The sequence below is a fragment of the Oryctolagus cuniculus genome, chromosome 13 (assembly GCF_964237555.1).
Source record: "Oryctolagus cuniculus chromosome 13, mOryCun1.1, whole genome shotgun sequence".
In the NCBI taxonomy this organism is placed as follows: domain Eukaryota; kingdom Metazoa; phylum Chordata; class Mammalia; order Lagomorpha; family Leporidae; genus Oryctolagus; species Oryctolagus cuniculus.
This window is the reverse complement of record NC_091444.1, coordinates 98,339,112-98,358,715: the sequence shown is the minus strand read 5'-3', so window position 1 is coordinate 98,358,715 and position 19,604 is coordinate 98,339,112. Positions and strand designations below refer to the sequence as shown.

The 19,604-nt window shown below is 39.4% G+C and overlaps 1 protein-coding gene across 4 annotated transcripts in view; it reads right to left on the bottom strand.

The window, feature by feature from the left end:
* Nucleotides 1-1,861: 1,861 nt before the first annotated feature.
* LOC127489251 (ankyrin repeat domain-containing protein 26) overlaps nucleotides 1,862-19,604 on the bottom strand; it is a 235,550-nt gene continuing 217,807 nt past the window's right edge. For all 4 annotated transcript variants that reach the window (XM_070056031.1, XM_070056032.1, XM_070056030.1 and 1 more), the window contains 4 exons: nucleotides 4,454-18,426; nucleotides 3,758-3,923; nucleotides 2,722-2,838; nucleotides 1,862-2,133 (listed from right to left, as the gene is read on the bottom strand). The gene's annotated coding sequence lies outside the window, so the exon portion shown is untranslated. The remainder of the gene's footprint in view (nucleotides 2,134-2,721; nucleotides 2,839-3,757; nucleotides 3,924-4,453; nucleotides 18,427-19,604) is intronic.

The following is a 19,604-nucleotide window of genomic DNA, read 5'->3' as shown; positions in this document are numbered from 1 at the left end:
AATAGTTTTTGTGTTAAAGTGTATTTTTCCAGTATTAGGATGGCTACACCTGTGCTTCTTTGCCTTGTTAACATGGGATATACTTTTCTTCCTTTTACTTTTTGTCTGTGTGTATCTTTGTTGGTGAGGTATGTTTCCTGTAGGCAGCAAATAGATGGGTATTATTTTTTAATCCATTCAGCCAATGTGTATCTAAACTGGAGAGTTAACACCACTTAAATTCATGGTTACTATTGATAATGACTTGCCCCTACCATTTTTCCATAAATGTTCCTATTTTTTACATTGCATTTCCTTTGTTTTTATTGGCAGATTTTCTGCCTTCACATTCTTGCCTAACGATGACTATCTTTCTTTGTTCCTATGTGTAACACATCCTTAAGCATCTTTTGCAAGGCTTTTGTAGGCATCTTTTGTAAGATGAGTGGTGACAAATTCTTTCAATCTCTGTTTGTTATGGAAGGTGTTTCTTTCACCTTCATTCAAAATGAGAGCTTTGTAGGGTACAGTATTCTGAGCTGAGTTTTTTTTTTCTCTTAAGTCTTGGACTATTCTCTCCTAGTCTGTTTAATTTTCCGTGTGTGTTACATCCCATACGACTATCTTTTTCATACCTTTCGTCAATACCTCTTTCCCCTCAGTCTAGTTACAAACATGTTACCACATTCTAAGAGATCTTTTTCTTTATGCTCTCATCATTGATTACTTCCCAAATTTTCATTGTGTTGCAAAAGATAGGGTTTCAGTCTTTTTTATGGCTGAGTATTATTCTGTAATGTATATCTACCACATTTTATTTATCCAGTTATTGGTTGATGGACATCTGCATTGATTCCATATCTTAGCCATTGCTAATTTAGCTTCTATAAACCTGGGGGCATCAAACCCCTTTCATTGGCTGATTTCATTCCCTTTGAGTAAACTCCCAGGAGTAGGATGGCTTGTTCATTGGTATATCTATTTCCAGATTTCTGAGGATTGTCTGTACACTCTTTGATAACAGTTATATTTATTTACATTGCCAACAACAGTTCATTAATGTATGTTTTTCTCCCATCCTCACTGCATTTTTTAAAATTTTTGAGTTATAGCCACTCTAACTAGCTTGAGGTAAAATCTCATTGTGGTTTTTATTTGCATTTCCCTGATGGCTAGGTGATCCTGGGCATTTTTCCCCCAAGTTTGGGGGCCAACATTCTGGCATAATGGGTTAGGCTGCTGCCTGCAAGACCAGAATCCTATATGGGCACCAGTTCAAATAGTAGCTGTACCACTTTCAATCCTGCTCCCTGCTACCATGCCTGGGAAAAGCTCAAAAGATGGCCCAAGTTATTGGGTACTTGTGCCCACGGGGGAGATCCAGAAGAAGCTTCCAGATCCTTGGTTTGTCCTTGTCCAGCTCTAGACATTGGAGTCATTTGGGGATTGAACCAGTGGGTGGAAGATCTCTCTATCTGCATTGATCCCTCTCCCTCTGTAACTTAGCCTTTCAAATAAAATAAATCTTAAAAAAATAAAAATAAAAACACCCATGTTTGCTCTGTTCTCATTCTGCCATCACTTCCCCAGCCAACCGAGTCTGCAGTGGTTTTCTATCACCCATGAATCTCATTATGTCTCTATGTTTCCTAAAGAGCCAAGACCTTGCAGGCATAGCCTGCATGTTATCTGGGTGCAGGCAGTGTACTGGGCAGCATGGCAATGTTAGGACCACTGCCTTTACAATCATAGTTGTGGACAACTCCACATCCCAGCTTGGGTTATTTCTTATAAAATTCAAGTTCTTTCCACATTCTCAAAGTGGTTGCTACTAAAATCTCATTCCTTGTTCCCAGAGCTGATTGAAAATAAAAAGCACAAGTTTAAGCATAAAAGAAATAGATAATTTAATCTGTTGAAGATGAGAGTATAGCATACTTCTGTCCCAGTATTTGGCACCCTGCTGAAAGAGGATGATTTGGGGATTTTAAAGGAGGCTACAAGGAAGGAGGAATCAGGAATAGGGGATCAAAGAATATGGACAGCTGCATGTGAAGTGAACCATGATGGATTCTGGCCCAGTTTATCTTTGCACAGCTTTATCTTGCAGGTGCCTCCTCATTCCACAATGATGACACACTAGCATTCCTCTCCCTGTAATGAAAACCAGAAAGATTATTATTTTTCCTCCAGAATTGTTCAGTCCCATAGCAGGAGGAGAGCCATAGATTAAAACATATAACCAAACTGAGTGTGTTTATCTTGGTGAGCTAAGGAGATAGTTGCTGAATTATCAATGATGTCTACACAGTATTCTGTTTCAAGGGAGGCATGTTTTCCCCCTAGCAGCTGTAGCTTTAGAGAACTACTTGCCTCAGTAGGAAACTTCTGTTATTTAATAAGCACAGTCCTCTGGCTCTGTCATTTATGACACTTTGAATATAATTGGCCAAGGCTTCAATGTGCCAAATTCAGTCCCCATTCCTAACTGTGGGACAGAGATAATAAGATCCTACCAGTGGAAGACGTAACTGCGAGGCAAGTTTGGGAAACTGGCAGACTTCTGTATGTTTTTCTATTTTCTTTGAATAAAAAGGAGGCCCAAGTACATCATCGCTAACCCAGGTGCAGCCAAGGCCATCAATACTCCCCTTTCAATGCTGTGGATATTTATTCTTGTGCTTCCTCTAAGCTGCAAGGGATGGGAGAGTGCTTTGAGCTCAGCTTTCTGGGCTAAGATACCTTGTGGTAGTGTTATTGATTCTGAAGTTTCTGGGAGAGTTCCTACTTCATATCCAACCCTTGATTGTCCTGTCCTGTGAAGCTGTTTTGATACACAAAGAATTCCCGATCTGTAACCTGTAAGGGGATATCGGTCAGATACAGCCTAATCAGACGTATCTGTTACATGACCTATAATCAGTCAAATAGTTTCCTCAGGGGAGTCTGAGGGCAAGGTGGATGGATTAAAATATGATGCAGTTTTACAGGACCATTTCAGTTATCAAATAGTACAGGTTAGTTTTTACCATAGGGCCTGAAGTAAGCAGTAAGATCCTTATTGTTACAGAAGCAGCAGCACATAGTAAGCTATATGCACTGTGGTGAGATGACCAAAAGTGAGCTCTCTGTCTCCTGCAGTACTTCACAAGTGGCTGTTATTCTCAGACACCACAGCCAGTCTTTGGTGGAATGTCCACATTTTTGAAATGTATACCATTGGTCATTTTATTTTCCCCAAATTTTGAGTCATTCCTTCCAGTCCTAATCCTTGCTTCTCATGTACAAAGAGGTCAAAGCCCTTTCTCAACACCTCCCTGTGTGTGCTGTAGGTGCTGTCTATAGAATCTAGCACTCTATGTGAGGATGGCAGGTATCACTTCTAGTTAGCATTTCTCTTTTGAAATTGGGGTACTCTTTAATGGGTATAGTTCTATCAGAGTCTTTTGTGACAGTTACTAGCAGGCAATCACACATAATGACCCTCCCTTAAAAATCTCTTGGTTTTAACCTAATTTTGTTTAGGATTAAAACCCGTGATTCCATCTTGATATTTATTTCCTCTTTGTGATCATGATCTTTTGGGGGGCACAATGCTGATCAGCCATCCTGCAGCTAAATTTTACATATCCTTCATTGCCCAGTTAGATTTGACCCAGCTATTCATCTGGTGCCATGTTGGAAGGGAAGTCATGACCAGGAGGCATTTTCAAAGAACAATTTTGTCCCAATTTGAGCAACAGAGAGGTGAAACAAGTGGCTCTCAAACTAAATTTACCTGGAGTCCATTGTTAAACTTAGTTTTGTTTATTCTGTAGGTGCAAATCATCTCAAAGTGCCAGGCATTATCCTGCTGAGAATTGTACTTCTGTAGACTTCTTACAGGCAGTAGGCACACAACTCAAATAGGAAAACACCAAGTGCAAGATAAATCAGGTTGACATCTTAAAAATAATGAATAGGGATACAATCAAATAGTAGACATGATAACCGACAATTCATGTAAGTACAGCATGAAAGGTTGAGTATCTATGTTAGTCTCAGACCCAGAAAACTCTCCAAGTTAGCAGTCTAAAAACAATGAACAGAGTTACAGTCTACAAGCAGGTATGTTATAGTTTGTTGACTGGCTATTTGCCTTAAATACAGTAACTAAATTTCCTTTGACATATAATCTCACACTTGGAAAATTCTCCAAGTTAAAAGGCAAATCTATGACAAACTAGATTTTTTTTAAAACTACAGTGTCTAGTATTTTGAAGTTTTTGGATCTGCTAAAATATGAGAAGTCCATTTACTCACTGCAAGGCTGAAAACCCTACAAGCCAGGCATTTTATGCATGATTTAGATATGTCAATGTTTCTAAATATATTCTGTTATGAGGACAGATTCTGATGAATTCATGAAAACAATCACATTGCCCCCTCCACATATACCATATTTATAAAAATTTTTGAAGATTAGAGCAATTACGTGGAGGGAGTGGAAAGTAAACACTTCTTCGCAGGTTACAGAACAACACTTTACCAAAATACAGTAAACCACTGAAATCACAGGAACAGTTTTCCTGAACCTAGAAGGTGAAACATTGAAATATTAGAACCAACAACACTTTAAATGAAAGATGGAAATCCCCAGATGTCATTAATTCATTTAGTCTGATTAATTTTTGTCCTGTTTTACATTATACACTTTCTAGGTGTTCCAGGATTTCCCCCCCAAGTTTTGGACATTCTTACCTATTCCGTTGATTTTAAAGCAGTCAGAAATCTGTATTTAAGGGCCGGCGCCGCGGCTCACTAGGCTAATCCTCCGCCTAGCGGCGCCGGCACACCGGGTTCTAGTCCCGGTTGGGGCGCCGGATTCTGTCCCGGTTGCCCCTCTTCCAGGCCAGCTCTCTGCTGTGGCCAGGGAGTGCAGTGGAGGATGGCCCAGGTGCTTGGGCCCTGCACCCCATGGGAGACCAGGAAAAGCACCTGGCTCCTGGCTCCTGCCATCGGATCAGCGCGGTGTGCCGGCCGCAGCGCGCCGGCCGCGGCGGCCATTGGAGGGTGAACCAACGGCAAAGGAAGACCTTTCTCTCTGTCTCTCTCACTGTCCACTCTGCCTGTCAAAAAATTAAAAAAAAAAAAAAGAAATCTGTATTTAAGAACATTGCTTAGGGTTTTAGGAAGAATCAGAATTGCTGATACAATGTCTCAGAACATATCTGACACGTTTATGAAACTGTCCCTATTCAATCTCTGGGCCAGTGATGGGAAGGAGTCCCTCAAAGTAACTGTTCAAAATAAGGACACTTTTCATTGTGAAATAGTATCCACCCACTTAGAGTCATTTAATCAGTTATAGACTTGATGTAGTCATACTTACAGTGATCACCAAATAATGGGAGATGAGTAAACACCCAAAGCAATCTTCCTTATTAACACTCAGCTCTTTGCAAACAATGAGAAACAAAGAAAACAAATAACGCAAAGAAACAAAGAAAGCAAATAACACAAGAAATTACCTTAGTGAAACACAAATGGTTTTCTTGGCTAGGTACCAAGGGGTAAAACCACTAGTATAGAATCAAGTTATCCTGTCATCTAGGATTTTAAGATAAAAATTTGCTGTCCAGTCATACTAGAGTCAGAACTGGAGAGGAAAAGAGCATACAGAAACTGACCTGAAAGCCAAGAAATAGAGTCCGCAATTAAACTACATTCTAGAAGATGGTCAAAACGATGAAAGGAAAACTGATTAAAAGAACCGTGGTACAGCTGGCAGTGATGCGCAGTAGCGCAAGCAGCCCCCTGCAATGCTGGTGTTAGGGTCGACCGCCCGAAAAACCTCACCAAGAGACGTCTCTTATGCAAACAGCACGGGGAAGCTTTATTGATTATCCAGCATGCTGGGGCTGCCTGATCATACAAAAGCAGAGCAGCCCCGAATAACCAAAGGTTAGGGTTTATAAAGGCAAAAACCGGGAAGGGGGGAATACACGGTTGCTATGCACGGTTGCTAATATCTTACAATCAGTAACTATGACCTTAAGACATAGACAAATCACATTTTCATTATTAGCTCAGGTAACCCAGGTGTAACCTTTTTATTTTTAAGCTTGAGCAATCATGCTAGGGGGTTTTTGTGCATTGCCAAGGGTGATGTAGTGCATATTGTCCGACTATTTGAGATCATAGTTTCAGACCAGAGTCTCACGGGGAGGGGGGGAGGAGGTGTTGCTTTCCCAGAATGCAGTCTCAAGGGACTCCAAATGGAGTCCCTACTGTCAAGGTGCTACTTTACTCTGTCTTATTTTCACAGCTGCACCAGGAAGGTTTAAACCTGTAAGCTTAAGCTTAACTTTTTACACCCGCACATATACAATTTTAATCTTCACTGGCATCCCATATGAGCAGCAGTTCAAGTTCTGTCTTGTTACACTTCTGATTCAGCTCCCTACTAATGGTCCTGTGAAAGCAGCAGCAGATGGCCCACGTACAGTGGCCTCTGCACCCATAAGGGAGAGCCAGTGGAGTTCTAGGGCCTTAGCTTTGGCCTGGCCCAGCCCTGGCCTTTTCAGCCATTTGGGAAAGTGAATCATCAGATGGAAGTTCTCTCTTTCTCTTTTACTCTGTCTTTAACATACATATTTTTGAAACCACAAAAACAAAGATGGAACATAATGTATGAATTTCCTCAGGGCAGCAAGTGGCTCTGGCAGCTGCTGGGATTGTCCCTGTTTCTCCCAGAAGGCAAAACCTCAAAAGCAGGGACTGTTAACACCAACTGAAGTGGCCTCTCCCTCCTCCAACAGCTTGAGTGGGTAGACCTTGGTGCATTGCCACAGCCAATTGTTCTATCCATCTATCCATTGGCACCTGGCAGCAACAAGGGTGTGAGCATATCTGCCACATTTGCCAAAATTTTCCATTTCTGAAAGTTCTTGGTTCCTGTCCCCAGTGCTCAGGCAAAATACTATTAAGATGTGAGGGTGGCCGGCGCCGCGGCTCACTAGGCTAATCCTCCGCCTAGCGGCGCCGGCACACCGGGTTCTAGTCCCGGTCGGGGCGCCGGATTCTGTCCCGGTTGCCCCTCTTCCAGGCCAGCCCTCTGCTGTGGCCCGGGAGTGCAGTGGAGGATGGCCCAGGTGCTTGGGCCCTGCACCCCATGGGAGACCAGGAAAAGCACCTGGCTCCTGGCTCCTGCCATCGGATCAGCGCGGTGCGCCGGCCGCAGCGCGCCGGCCGCGGCGGCCATTGGAGGGTGAACCAACGGCAAAGGAAGACCTTTCTCTCTGTCTCTCTCTCTCACTGTCCACTCTGTCAAAAAAAAAAAAAAAAAAAAAAAAAAAAAAAAAAAAAAAAAAGATGTGAGGGTAAGAAAAGATACCATTCAGTCTATCAACAGGTGAGGGGGTAGAAGACTTCTAACTCCAGAACTACCAATGTGCTGAATAAGGGTGTTTTGGAATTTTTAAAAGGAGGCTGTAAGAAGGTGGGAGTCAGACTATTAGGAGAGTAGAATAGGGACAGCCATATGGTGTTCTTCAGCTGGGCAATAAGGGGCTGGCTGGAGTCACAGTGGTTATCTCATCTAGTTACAGGCTCAGATCATGCTGAAGTTCCTCACTAGTCAGTAATGCCAAACTCTTCAGACCAGGGTTTGGATGGCCAGTGGGCTTCAGTGCTTTTTGCTCTGGGCCTAAAATTCCCCTAAATGAAACTCCTTGAGTCTATTCCAGTCATTAAGGTGCTATCTGATTATAATCTTCCAGGCCTGGCTATAAAAGTCCCTCAATTCAGCGAGTCAATGTAAGGAAGGAAGGCTAGAGACAGGGGTCTGACGGTATATAAAATTCAATACATTATTTAGGGTCTCAGTTTCAGCTGTAATAAAAGAATTAAGCTATGAGAAGATGTGCTGAAACACTAAGGATATACAAATACTGATTTTTAAATTCCTTATGTATCTTTCTGTCCATGTCATATTTGTAATCGATTACAAATCAGACTTGACAGATTTAAGCTTTGTTGGGAAAGAACTTCAAGGAGCTATGGCTCTTCTAAATAGATAATAAATAAATCTTCTTTAAAAGAACTTAGAAGCTACATAGATGCCACAGATTAAAATAGGAAGTTAATTAATGACTCTCCAAGGTCTCATTATTTCCAGACAGGGTATTTTCAGGCTTGTGTGTTTCCTTTAGTATCATACATAAACACACTTCAGTTCAAACTGTAGGAAGTCTAGAAAGCTGGATGAGTTTTAACAATCCACTGATCACTGAGAAAGCACAAAAAGCTGACTGGTGTCAGAGTGAAAGAAACAGACTGTTCTTTTTCCCAATCTGCTGTGGGTAAAGCAAAGAGGTGTTCAGAGCCTCAGACATTTCAGTCCTAAGACCCTTGAGATTCCAGCCACCATTAACAGAAATTCAGATAACAAATTTTTAAAACTCCATGAAGATGATCAAAGATGCATTTCTTAGCCATCCTCGCTTAACTCTAATTCTATTTTCAAACAAATCTACATTTATGCAAAATAAACATCTTATAACATTTAACCTTCACTTGTGGTAAGAATTTAAAAAAACTACTGTGATCAAGGAACTTCCTCCATGTAGCTGAGGTGGACACTTGAGAGTGTGGGGACAGTGGTTTCTGTCTCTTAGTATTCTCAAGTTGTGTTGGCTTCTGCTGAGTGTGAGCATGATCTGTGACTTCCCTCTGATGATTACAGTATGGGAATTGTGAAGAGTTTTGCAGATGTTTTACAATCCCAAAATCATTAATTAAAAAAAGTTAGTACAAAAGTAGGTTATACTGGATTATCCTGATTTAAAAATCATAGGTGACAAACTGTCTTTCCTGAATGAACAAAGTGATCTGAGGTAGTCCTCAAGGTCAAGAACTGGGACTAGCCTCTAGGAATGGACTCAGACGAAGTATGAGATTACAATTGCATGTGACTTTGAGAAAGTAATTTTGTGATGATGTTATACAGCAATAGAACACTAATTCACTAAGACTATCTACAAAAATCAAACAAAACAAAAATACCAAATACAACATCTATATACTATTTTCCTTTGAAATAACAATGATACATTAATACCTATAATATTCACTTTTTCTCATTATTGTTCTAGGAGTAGGAGCAGAAAAATAAAATAAAATAAAATACCTCCAGGAACTGGTAGGAAACAAACTGTCAATATATAGAACCCTTGGGGAAAAAAAAAAACATGGATTTATACTGATAGAAGTAAAAAAAATGTTGAAAATTAAAAAAAAAGAAAATTTGAGAGCTCTTAAAATGCTGCGCTGAGACCATATGCATTAAGGAAGCTTGTCAGTCAGTTCCAAGGTTTCAGAATAGGGAGGAGCTTACTGATCTAGCCCAGAGGAAGATAGTTTAATAAAAGTGGTGTTAGTGTAGTCTAAGGGAAGAGTTAGGGAAAAAAATGGCAGAGGAAACTCTTCTGTAATTAGAGGGACACAGTGGACCTACATGGAGGGCTTGGGCACCCACAGCTTGGAATTCAAATAGCCGAGAGCCTAGGCACCAGCACTGGAAAGTGAAGTGAGACTGCAGTAGCCTGAGACACTGGCCAAAAAGCAGCAGGAAGGGCCTAGAGGGAATGAGGCTTGAAGCCCTGTAGGGGAAAGTACACTAGCCTAACTAGAGATAAAAAATAAAAGGGACAGTACAGACACGTTTTGAATCACCTTACAAAGACATAGGAGCCAACAGAGTCAGCGTCATTTTGGACATATGTAACAGCTGTGCCAGCTCTGGGCTGCAACCAGCAATCAGCTGAGTGGAGACTCCAGACTCTGGTAGGGAGAAATAACAGGCAGCTAGGAACTTGTGACTGATGCTTCTGAACTGGGACTGTGGAAAAAAAACCTGAGGGTGTGTGGGAGAACTCAAGGTGTGGCTGAGACTTTGAGTCTCATTGGCAGATGGCACAAGCTCAGACAGCCCTGGTTAACCGGGAGAGACATTGCAGGGGAATATGAACTTATACTGAGGACTACACAGATCCTTTGCATGGTCCTTGGAACAGAGCAGATGAATATTATGCCCAATCGTGCTAGCACTCAGGCACTGATTGCCATCGAGGAGAAGAGCTCAGCTGAGCAGAATTGCTTCCCATTTGATTGAAAAATAAAAGGGAGGGAAGATTTACCATGCCAAACCTGGGGGTGTCACCTTAGGCATGCAATCTTGAAAAACTGAACGGAGATCTCTGGCCACACCCACCACAAGCCTCTAGAGATTCAGACAGTCCAATTATCTACCAAGTCATTGTAAAACAATAAAAGGCACTGAAGTGTGGGGCGGGGCGGGGGGAGAAGAAATCAATGAGTATCTCCACAAATGCCAAACCACAATTGGAAAAATCCAAGAAACAATAAGGAAGACAATATGATACTCCCAAAAGAACATGACACTTGGCCAGTGCCGTGGCTCACTAGGCTAATCCTCCACCTGCGGCACTGGCACTTCGGGTTCTAGTCCTGGTTGGGGTGCTGGTTCTGTCCCAGATGCTCCTCTTCCAGTCCAGCTCTTTGCTGTGGCCCAGAAAGGCAGTGGAGGATGGCCCAAGTGCTTAGGCCCTGCAACCACATAGGAGAACAGGAGGAAGCACCTGGCTCCTGACTTCGAATCGGTGCAACATGCTGGCCATAGTGGCCATTTGGGGGGATGAACCAATGGAAGGAAGATCATTTTCTCTGTGTCTCTCTCTCTGTCTAACTTTGCCTGTCCAAAAAAAAAAAAGAAAAAAGAACATGACACTTCAATACAAGATTACGAAGTCAATGAGAAAGAAGAAATGCAAGAAATGGAACTCAAAAACTTGATGATAAGAATACTTAGAAGTAATCAAAAACAAATGCATGAACTACTGAAATCCATGCAGGACATGAAAGAAAATCTCTCTCAAGAAAATGAAATCTTTGGAAGAATCAAAATGAAATGAAGAATCCAATAGAACATGGAATTGAGATACTGAAGAGAAATCAAAATGAAATGAAGAATTCAGAAGAACAAATAAAAATGCAGTTGAGAGCCTTAAAAACAGAATCAGTGAGGCAGAAGAGAGAATATCAGACTTAGAAGACAGAGCACAGCAAATTATACAGTCAAACCAAAGACAAGAAGAGGAAATTAGAAATCTGAAAAATATTATTGGGAATCTACAGGATACTATTAAAAAACCCAACATTCAGGTTCTGGGACTTCTTGAAGGCATGGAGAGAGAAAAAGGATTAGAAGGCCTTTTTAGTGAGATACTAGTAGAAACCTTCATAAGTTTGGAGAAAGAGACCTCAAGTACAGGAAGCACACAGAATTCCCAATAGATAGGACCAGGACAGACACTCTCCATGACACGTTGTAATCAAACTCACCACAGTGAAACATAAAGAAAAGATTCTAAAATGTGCAAGAGAGTAATGCCAGATTACCATCAGAGAATCTCCAATTAGACTCACAGCAGACTTCTCATCAGAAACCCTACAGGCTAGGAGGGAATGGTGAGATATAGCCCTAGCACTAAGAGAAAAAACTGCCAGCCCAGAATATTATATCCTGCAAAGCTCTCATTTGGAATGAAGGTGAAATAAAGACCTTTCATAGCAAACAGAAATTGAAAGAATTTGTCACCACTTGTCCAGCCCTGCAAACGATGTTTAACATGTGCTACACACAGAAACACTGTCATCAACACAAAAGAAGGTAAAGGAAAAAAATATCTCAGTAAAAGATCACAGGAAGTTCAAATATATATTAGAAATATCTTTGGAAAAATGACAGGGCAAGTCACTACTTACCAATAGTCATAATGAATGTAAATAGCCTCAACTCTCCAGTTAAAATTCGCAGACTGGCTGAATGGATTAAGGAACAAAACCCAGCTACTTGCAGCTTACAAGAAACACATCTTTCCAACAAAGGTGCATACAGACTGAAAGTGAAAGGTTGGCAAAAGGTATTCCATGCCAACCAAAATGAAAAATGAGCTGGCATACCCATCGTAATATCAGACAAAATAGACTTTAACAACAAAATGGTTAAAAGAAAACAAAAAGGGACACTATAATGATTAAGGGATCAATCCAACAGGAAGATGTAACTATTATAAACATTTATGCACCTAGTTACAGGGCACTGGGATATTTAAAAGATATGTTAAGAGACTGAAAGGAGACTAAGACTCCAATACAGTAGTAGTGGGGGAACTTCAATACTTCACTTTCAGCAAGACAGAACAACCAGACAGAAAATCAACAAAGAAACAGTAGATTTAATTGACATATAGACCAAATGGATCTAACAGATATGTATAAAGCTTTTCATCCTGCACTTAAAGAATATAAATTCTTCTCAGCAGTACACAGAACCTACCATAGGCCATAAAGCAAGTCTTAGCAAATTCAAAAGAATCAAAATCATACAGGCGTCTCTCAGACCAGAATGGAATAAAGCTAGAAATCAGCAACTCAGGAATCTCTAGAGCATATGCAAACACATGGAGACTGAACAACATGCTCCTGAATGAACAGTGGGTCATACAGAAATCAAAAGAGAAATCAAAAACTTTCTGGAAGTAAATGATAACAACACAACATATAAAAATTTATGGGATACAGCAAAAGCAGTGTTAAGAGGAAAGTTTATATCAATAGGTGCCTACATCAAGAAATTGGAAAGGCCCCAAATAAATGAGCTATCAATGCATCTCGAGGATCTAGAAAAACTGCAGCAAACCAGACCCAAAACTAGTAGAAGAGAAATAATTAAAATTAGAGAGGAAATCAAAAGAATTGAATTCAAAAAAAATACAAAAGATCAGCAAAATGAAGAGCTGTTTTTTTTGAAAAAATAAACAAAATTGACACCCCATTGGCTCAACTAACTAAAAAAAGACCCACATAAATAAAATCAGAGATGAAAAGGGGAATGTAATAACAGACACCACAGAAATAAGGAGTCATCAGAAATTACTACAAAGAGTTGTATGCCAAACAAGCAGGGAAATCTAGCAGAAATGGATAGATTGCTGGACACATACAACCTACCTAAATTGAACTATGAAGACACAGAAAACCTAAACAGACTCATAAGCAAGTCAGAAATTGAATCATTAATAAAGGCCCTCCCTACAAAGAAATGCCAAGGACCAGACGAATTCACTGCTGAATTCTACCAGACATTTAAAGAACTAACTCCAATTGTCCTCAAACTATTTAAAACAATTGAAAGAGAGGGAATCCTCCCAAATTCTTTCTATGACACCAGCGTCACCTTAATTCCTGAACCTGAAAAAGATGCAGGCAAGAGAATTACAGACCAATTTCCCAGATGGATAGAGGCCAAAATCCTCAATAAATTTCTGGCTAATAGAATGCACCAACAAATCAGAAAGATCATCCACCCAGACCAAGTGGGATTGATCCCTGGTATGCAGGGATGGTTCATCGTTTGCAAATCAATCAAGATGATACACCACATTAACCAACTACAGAAGAAAAACCATATGATTATCTCAATAGATGCAGAGAAAGCATCTGATAAAATACAACACCCTTTCATGATGAAAACTCTAAACAAATTGGGTTTAGAAGGAACATTCCACAACACAATCAAGGTAATTTATGAAAAATCCAAGGCTGATATCATATGGGGAAAAGCATTTCCACTGAGATCTGGTACCAGACAGGGATGCCCACTCTCACCATTGCTATTCAATATAGTACTGGAAGTTTTAGCCAGAGCCATTAGGCAATAAAAAAAAATTAAAGGGATACAAATTGGGAAGGAAGAATTAAAATTATCCCTCTTTGCAGACAATATGATCCTTTATTTAGGGGATCCAAAGAATTCCTCTAAGAGACTATTGGAACTCATAGAAGAGTTTGGCAAAGTAGCAGGATATAAAATCAGTGCACAAAAATCAACATCTTTTCTATATACAGACAATGCCATGGCTGAGAAAGAACTTCTATCTATCTCATTCAAAATAGTGACAATAAAAAAGCAAATACCTTGGAATAAACTTAGCTAAGGATATCAAAGATGTCTATGATGAGAATTACTTTAAAGAAAGAGAAGAGGATACCAAAAAGTGGGGAAATCTTCCATGCTCATGGATTGGAAGAATCAATATAATCAAAATGTCCATTCTTCCTAAAGCAATTTCTAGATTAAATGCAATACCAATCAAAATACCAAAGACCTTCTTCTCAGATCTGGAAAAAATGATGCTGAAATTCACATGGAGGCACATAGCCAGAGAATCTTGTACAACAAAAACAGAGCCAGAGGCATCACAATACCAGATTTCAGGACATACTACAGGGCAGTTATAATCAAAACACCATGATACTGATACAGAAACAGATGGCAAGACCAATGGAACAGAGTAAAAATACTAGACATCAATCCAAACATCTACAACCAACTTATATTTGATCAAGCAGCTAAAACCAATTCCTGGAGCAAGGACAGTCTCTTCAACAAATGGTGCTGGGGAAACTGGATTTCCACATGCAGAAGTATGAGGCAAAACCCCTACCTTACTCCTTACACAAAAATTCACTCAACATGGATTAAAGATCAAAACCACAACCTGAAACCATCAAAGTATTAGAGAACATTGGAGAAACTCTGCAAGATATAGGCACAAGCAAAGACTTCTTGGAAAAGACCCCAGAGGCACAGGTAGACAAAGCCAAAATTAACAAATGGGATTACATCAAATTGAGAAGTTTCTATACTGTGAAAGAAAAGGTCATTAAAGTGAACAGGCAATCAACAGAATGTGAGAAAATAATTGCAAGTTATGCAACTAATAAAGAATTAATAACCAGAATCCACAAAGAGATCAAGAAACACCACAACAATGAAACAATCACTCCATTCAAGAGATGGGCCAAGGACCTCAATAGATATTTTTCAAAAGAGGAAATCCAAACAGCCAACAGACAAATGAAAAAATGTTCAAGATCACTAGCAATCAGGGAAATGCAAATCAAAACCACAATGAGGTTTCACCTCACCCCAGATAGAATGGCTTATGTACAGAAATCTACCAACAACAGATGCTGGTGAGGATTTGGGGAAAAAGGGACACTAACCCGCTGTTGGTGGGAATGCAAACTGGTAAAGCCACTACGGAAGTCAGACTGGAGATTCCTCAGAAACCTGAATATAACCCAACCATACAACCCAGCCATCCCACTCCTTGGAATTTACCCAAAGGAAATTAAATTGGCAAATAAAAGAGTTTTCTGCACCTCAATGTTTATTGCAGCACAATTCACAATAGCTAAGACATGGAATCAGCCCAAATGCCCATCAACAGTAGACTGGATAAAGAAATCATTTGATATGTACTCTGTAGAATACTACTCATCAATAAAAGAAATGAAATCCTGTCATTTGCAACAAAATGGAGGAATCTGGAAAACATCATGCTGAGTGAATTAAGCCAGTCCCAAAGGGACAAATATCATGTTCTCCCTGATCTGTGACAACTAACCAAGCACCTACATTGAAAATGGTGGAAGTGAAACTGACACTATGAGGAACAGTGATTTGATCAGCTCTGTCCTTACTGTCAAGGAAAAACTTACTATTTTATTCTTTTTGTATTTTATTTTTCTACTTAATACCATTGGTCAATCTCTTTATTTAACAAGCAATTATTCTTAGCAGTTAGAATCCAACTGAAAGTTTATCCCTGTTAAAAATAAGAGTGGCAATAAGAGAGGGAAGAGATGTACAGTTCGGCAGAGGCTCACTTGGACTTACCCCTAAAGGTAAAGCTAAAAACGTGCTATGGACTCCAAATCCCATTAAGTTGGCAGGTACCAATGCCATCTTACTAGTTAAAGTGATCAGTTTAAGTTCATAATTGACCATAAAGATAGTATTAAGTGTCAAAGGGATCACATAAATAAGACCAGTGTCTGCTAATAATACTTGATAGAATTAAAAAGGAGAGAACGACTCAACATGGGAAGCAGTATACAGTATACACAGCAGACTCATAGAATGGCAAATGCCCTAAACAGCACTCTGGCCTCAGAATCAGCCCTTAAGGCATTCAGATCTGGCTAAAAAGTTCATGATAGTTTCTCAGGCATGGAAAGCCAAGACACTGTGGCAAAAAATGACCTAACTGAAAGATCACTGTGAGATCCCTGCGGAAACAATGGGCCATCAAAGAAGGAGGTACCTTTCTCTGAAGGGAGGGGAGAATTTCCACTTTGATTATGGTCTTGTCTAAATAAGGTCGGGGTTTGTGAACTAAAGAGGCTTCCATAGCCTTGGCAGCTTATGACAAGCGCCTCAGGTTATTATTGATGTCATAAATGTAAGAATATCAATTGTTAAATCAAAAACAAGAGTCCCTGTGCACTTACTCCCCATGTAGGATCTCTGTGTTTAATGTGTTGTACTATGAGAATTAATGGTAAAAATATTCTTCAAACAGTACTTTATACTTTATGTGTTTGTGTGGGTACAAATTGTTGAAATCTTTACTTAGTATATACTAAGTTGATCTTCTGTATATAAAGATAATTAAAAATAATCTTAATGAAGAATGAGATGGGAGAGGGACTAGCAGGTGGGATGATCTTTGGATCAAAGGGTGGTTATGGGGGGGAAAACAGCTATAACCCAAAAGTTGTACTTTCAAAATTTATATTTATTAAATATAAGTTTTGTAAAAAAAAAACAAAACAAAAATTGAATCATAAAAAAATTGAGAAAGAACAGATATTTAGTCTCAAATGATGAAACCTGATTAAAACTAAGTGAAATGTAAAAAAGGAACACTACAGAGGAGAAATGCAACAGACAGCATCAGCAACATCACTAGTAATGGGAGAAATCAAAAGTGTAGGTTACATGACAGTATGCAATGATCACAGAATCCCTTCTGTTATGCCCTTAACAAAAACTGTATAATCCTAACCGAATTATACTGAAATATCAGAAAATATCCAATCAGGGACATTCTGCATGATTGGAATTTAGTCTTCAAAAGATCCATGGTCATTAATGTCAAAGAAAAGGAAGGAACTCCTCCAGACTGAAGAAATCTAAGAAAGGCAACAACTAAAAGAAATTCATGGATCTGAATGGGATTCTCTTATTATCAAGGACATCACAAGACATGTAACAAAACTGGAAAAGAATCTGTGGATACACAGAACAGTGTTAACTTCGTGATTCTGAGTGTTTTATTGTATTTAGGATGTCCTTACTTATAGGAAATATATTCCAAAGTAGTCAGAGCTGATGGCATAATGTCAGCAGATGACTCTCACTTTCTTTAAGAGGGCAAATTATTTGTACTAAAACTTAATTTTTTTTTAATTTTAAGACTGTTTCCTAAAAGGTAATAAAAACTAAAAAGGAAACACAGAAAGCCATAGGTAAACATAACTTCTCCATGAAGAAGGTGTATGAATCAATGCCTAAAGTTAAAATTACATAATTTTGGTAGCACTATAAAATTATATTGCATCCAAGCAATGATATTGACACTGGCCAGAGTATCAGTATACCAAAATGATGTCTATCCAAATCATTAGGTTTGTATGTAGTAGCAAAAATTGGCAAATTCAAAGAAGCCCTTAATTAATCCCACTAAAGTATTCCATTCAACTTGGTTTTCAGGGTGCTGTATAATGGCCACCATTTGGACAACTGAGTTTGTAAAAGTTAATCATACTGGTTTTCATTTGCAAAATCTGTGCTAAGTTAGTTATACATCCCAACAAACAGTTTCATGTGCTGCAACTGGCCTGCCATTGGGAACAGAAGTTAAGATGCCGTTTGAAATATCCTGCATCCCTGGTGGAATCCCTAGCAAGACCAGGTTCCCATCCTGATTCCTAGCTTCCAATAATGTGTGCTCTGGGAAGTGGCGAGTGATAGAACAAGTAATTGGATCCTTGCCACATAAGTAGGATGCCTGAACTGAATTCCTGGATCCTGGCTTCAGCACAGCCCACCTATATTTCACTGCAGATATATGGGTGCTGTACTATTGGAAGGGGGATCTCTCTGTTTTCCCCCTCTTTTCCCCTTTCCCTTTTTCTTGCTCCCTCCCTTACCACTATCTCTGTCTTTCAAAAAATATAAATTGGAAATACAAAATTTCAATTGTAGATACATAACACTAAATGTTTTCAGTTAGTGAGGATTTTCCCACATAATATATTTAAAAAGAAATAACAGGTGTGTTACAAAAGCAGTGGTCAGTAAAATTTTATAATATAAAGCATAAGTAAATGGTAAATGTGTTACATAGCAGTGGTCAGTAATTGTAATTCAGAGCATATTTTTTCTTTAAAATGTGTACATATTCTTTTGACATGTTGACTTAAATTGGACTCATTGTTGGCTCCTAGGTCACTTTTTAAGTTCCTCAGTAGCTGGAAAAAAAGAAAGAATTCCATTTTTTAATATCAAACATGTCATAATTAACTGTTTAAATCAGTACAAGGTGATAATTTCAAGAAAAATTTGTATATATTACTAAAGTACAAAATTACCTTTAGATATAATTTGTCTATATTTACACAATGGAATTATTACTGTGAGTTAAATATCAGTGATCCTGTATTTTTCTTCTTTTTCATTCTTTCCTCAGCTTAACAATGTGATTAAAGATGAAGATAATACTGTCCATCTCTAAATAATCATATGCTATGTCTAAAAATATAGATGAAGGGGCAGCACTATGGCAGAGAGGGTAAAGCCACCACATCCCATATGGGCACCAGCTCAAGTCCCAGCTCCTCCACTTCTGAACCAGCACTCTACTATGCCTGGGAAAGCAGTAGAAGATGACCCAAGTCCTTGGGCCCCAGCACCCAACATGGGAAGACCCAGAGGAAACTCCTGGCTCCAGCCATTATGGCCAGTTGGGGAGGGAACCAGTGGATGGAAGACCTCTCTCTCTCTCTCTCTCTCTCTCTCTCTCTCTCTCTCTACCTCCCTTTCTGTGTGGAACTGTAACTTTTAAATAAATAAATACATCTTTAAAAAATATAGATGAGGAGGCAACTTCCCTATGGGGATAGGAATAAATTATGGCACTATCACCACACACACAGAAGAGAAATTGTTTCTAATTTTATGTCATTACTGTAGGTTTTTTTAGTGGCAGTGGCATGGAAGTCGACATCCACAGTACAAGGAAATAGTATACCTGATAGATGGAAAGCAGACTGAATGCAAAGAGATAGAGCTCAGGAAGAGAACTTGTGGTATCATAAGTAGGCTGGTTTGTCTTGACAAACAAACGGAGTTGTGCTTTTGTTCCTTGCTAAGGATTTTGGAAACTTTCTTGAGGGTAAAAGTAAATGAGCCCAGATGTTAAGTGCTACTGTCAAGCAGCTGCTTTGTACTGTCATTGCTTGACTGGCTATGACAAGGACTTGAGATGGCCCTTATGTCACTATGACGCACTTGAGAAGCTGATGATGCCACTGTCTTCTGAAAACAGCTTTCGTATGTAGGCTGACAGTATCACAGAGACAGCAAGAGCATACAAAGTGTAGAGTCAGAAAAAGAGAGGCCCATAAACCTTTTTGAGATATTTTCTAAG